Source organism: Echinops telfairi, unplaced genomic scaffold (assembly GCF_000313985.2).
Source record: "Echinops telfairi isolate 266 unplaced genomic scaffold, ASM31398v2 ScPeMD7_2;HRSCAF=8, whole genome shotgun sequence".
In the NCBI taxonomy this organism is placed as follows: Eukaryota; Metazoa; Chordata; class Mammalia; order Afrosoricida; family Tenrecidae; genus Echinops; species Echinops telfairi.
Genome location: NW_022103898.1, coordinates 21,588,094 through 21,591,799, shown reverse-complemented (window position 1 = coordinate 21,591,799; position 3,706 = coordinate 21,588,094).

Below are 3,706 nucleotides of genomic sequence, written 5' to 3'. Positions count from 1 at the left end.
GGATGCAGACCTCAAGGTGAGCAGTTCAAAACTACCAGCCTTTCAGGGAAAGATGAGACTTTAGTCCAGTCAAGTTACATGAAAACCCAGAGCGGCAGTTCTCCTATGCCCTATAAGGTTGCTGTAGGACATATAATTACTGGTCAGCTATAATTACTAGCATCGGGAAATGTTTTGAGAAACATTTAGAGATTGCTTTCTTTGGCTTTCTCAGAAGGCATCTATAGCTCGGGATGCTTAGAAGCAGAGAAAACAGACGGAGTCACTGTAATCCCGATCTGATAACAGCAGAGCACTTCACTTCTCTGTCCTTCATTTCCTCAGCATAAAATGAGGATCATAAATGGTGGACTGGATTCTTTTTGTAAGCACTTTTAGGAGCTGGTGACTATTAAGTATTATCTCATATGATGATGGCTCCCATTGGTAGAATTGCACTTGGCATATTAGCGTCATTGCATTTTCAGGTGTGAAAGTTGGAGAATGAAGTCTGTCTGACTCTGTGAGTCTCACAAAGACAATTCCTTTCTAAATGGCTCATCAAGTGTGGACCAAGTACAGAAGGTAGCCTGACTGAGGACCGGAAATAAACTACCAAGAACAGTGGGTCATGAAAGTGGGCGAGGGCAGCTGGTTTCTAAAGAGGTCTCGTGCTACGCCCTCCCACTTTCCACGACATGGCTTTTCTAGCACACACAGCACACTCTACTCCTCAGCTACTGAGTTCAGTAATGGGTAGCAGTAGCCACACTGAACTCACAACTCATGATGGAGGGATTTATTACGGAAGTTCACAGGTTGCCATGCAGGTGACAAATGGCTCAGGACAAATGGTACAAAGTTCCTTCAGGTTGCTACTACACGCCCAAAGGGCGTGCCACTCTGTGGATCTGCGAACCCAGCTTGCTCAGTTCACTGTGCTGAAACACTGCTCCACAAGCCAGCCTCCTGCCCCAAAGCACTCAGCTTTACTCACTCTGTGGGCTGGGAGGTCCACTGCTCTGCCTCCTGCTGCTTCTGCTCCTCCAAGGTCGCAGCTGTCTTCTAGACCAATGAGGTGTCCTGCACACGGGTCTCAGGGCCAGAGGATGTGCTCCACTCCTGTCTCTTGCTGGTAGTGAATCTCCTCCGCCCCTTGTGTTTCTCAGGGGTGGGGAGGCTTATTTTATACCCAGCAGGATGGTAATCACAAGGATACCTGTTCACAATTACTCACAAGTGAAGCCTATCAGTGTCTTCCCCACCTTCTTCCCCAGACCCAGGCAGGAAAAGTCCTCCTTTGGTGGGAGTTGTAGAGATTTCAGTTGGAAGAGCCACATTAAGTAAGTTACTGATCCTGAAATGGCACTGGTTAATTTTTCAGGGTTTGAACATGCATCAAAACACTTCAGTCAGTTGAGAGGAAGACCCAGTCACCTCTTTTAAATGACAGTCCATGTGAGAGTAGATGCTACATTGATCCTGCTCAGAGAGTAAATGGGGACCACCACCACTGTCAGGAGTGAGCCTGTCACCACCAGCCGACACTTCCACTGCCCGTCCTGTACTATCAGCTCCCTCCCCACCCAGGGGTCGCCACTAGATGAGAACTTGTGGGGACTATGCCCCCTCTCTCCTCAAGGTTTACAACTTGCCATTATTTCCCTAAATACTATGGTGGTGGTTTGCATGTTCATTTAACTTGATGTAAATGGAACCTGACTGTATTTATGAATTCATTCATTTATCTTAGAAATTCATTTACTGATGTACATAGATACAGTTTGTGCATTTGGTTGTGTGCTGCAATCTGCCAAGTGGGCAGTTTGACCCACGATCTGTATTACTTGGGGGAAAGATGGGACTTTCTATTCCCATAAACAGTTACAGTGTTCAAGAACTCACAGGATCAGTTCTACCCTGCCCTAAAGGGTCACTATAAGTCGACCGTGATAGTTACATACTCTGGTGTCAACTTGAGACTATTAAGAGTAAAGAGGTGGAGTTTAGCCTGTCAATCAAGTTGCAGCTTGATGACCTCATTTGGAATCACTACAGAGATAAATAGCTCACTGGAGGCCAGACCCACTCTCTCTGCTTCGTATTCCTGATGATAAGCTCCACTACGCTGATGGAGCCAGAGCCCTGGAGCTGGAGGAACCATGTTGAGACCCACACCAGCTGAGATGTTTCCACCACCACTGGATCCGTAAGACTTTCCACCCACTGACTTGTGACCCTCCTGCATTCCCCATCATTGCATGGCTGCTTGAGTCTAAAGAGGAATGTATGGACTAGTATCAGCATATGGGGTGATATTGGACTTATGGACTTGATCCGGACTGGGCTGGGATGTTTTCTTAATATACAATTACTCTTTGATATAAAGCTCTTTCTTAGACATATGTGAGTTTCCCTGGATTTGTTTCTCTAGTCTACCTGGATTAATGCATCATGGTACCAGGTGGAGAGCGATGCTTGTTTGACCCCTGCCTCATGGTAGAGGCTTTCTTCTTTGGCTAGCCAGAGGTCAGATATGGCCTTGCAGTTTATTGGGTTGTTTTCTGGAAAGAATATGAGAACTTAGAAGTTTTGATTATTTTGATTGTTGTCTTTGGTTATTCCTGTTTGAAATGGTGAAAATTAATATGATTAATGTATATTTTGAGTTCAGGGGACGAAATTGCCCCCTGAGTTTCTCAGAGACCATGCTATTTAGAGAAAATGGCTGGCTGAGGTTAAAATGGCTGACAGAAGGTCCTGCCCTGGCATGAGGCAATGCAGCCAGAGGCCTAAGTCCATATAAAATTAGTTTAGATAAGAATTAAGATGTTAGATAAGGACTGAACTTGACTGTTTCAAGAATTGAGTTTAGGATCTGGCTGTACTAGGTTGATTGTTTTCTTCTGCTTATTGTTATTGATAGAAATGGTTATTGGGAAGTGAAAATAGAGAGTTTGTAAGACTACTTGCCTTCTGCCATTAAATCTGGAATTTAAATGGGTTAGGACATACTTGCAAAGAAGGCTCTAAAAATATAAGCCCTTCCTAGTCTCTTGAGTGATCAGGACATTCAAAGGTGAAGAGACTTGTCTAAGGGGCTGTTGACAGAATGAAGAAAAAAGGAACTCTTTGGCTTTGTGAATTTTGAAATAGTGGTTTGTGCCTGAGGCTGGAAAAACTTGGAACATGGAAGGAACTCTCCACTCTAGGACTTAATTGTTAAAGGGAGCCTGTGGGCGGCTGGAATGCTTTCTGGGTGACCACCTGCATCCACTTGTTGAGTGGAAGTAAGAGAAATGCAGTAATAAATATATGGGTTGAGTCTGGCCACTGACACCCATGGATCTGGTTCACAGGGACTAGTGGAGAAAACAAGAGCAGGTTGACTTGTCTGAAGTTCATGACCTAGCACAAGGGGCTAGGGTTATTGAGAATTCGTGATGGGGCCCATGATCTAAAGGCAATGAGGCAGCCCACATTGACCAGGACCCAACAAGATGAGATTTTTGAGCCTGTGAACTGGTGCATATTGTTGATGACTTTATGGATGGTCTGTCCTGATTTCACTTTGTTTATGGATGTGGACTTCACAGCGTTCCAACTGGAATGAAGATACTTCACATCAAAGATTAGGACTGTCTCCTCAGAGTACTGGGTTGATGTAAGTGGACAATATAGAAATTGGATACCCAAAAGAGGAGGATAAAGGCATGAAGTGGCTGGC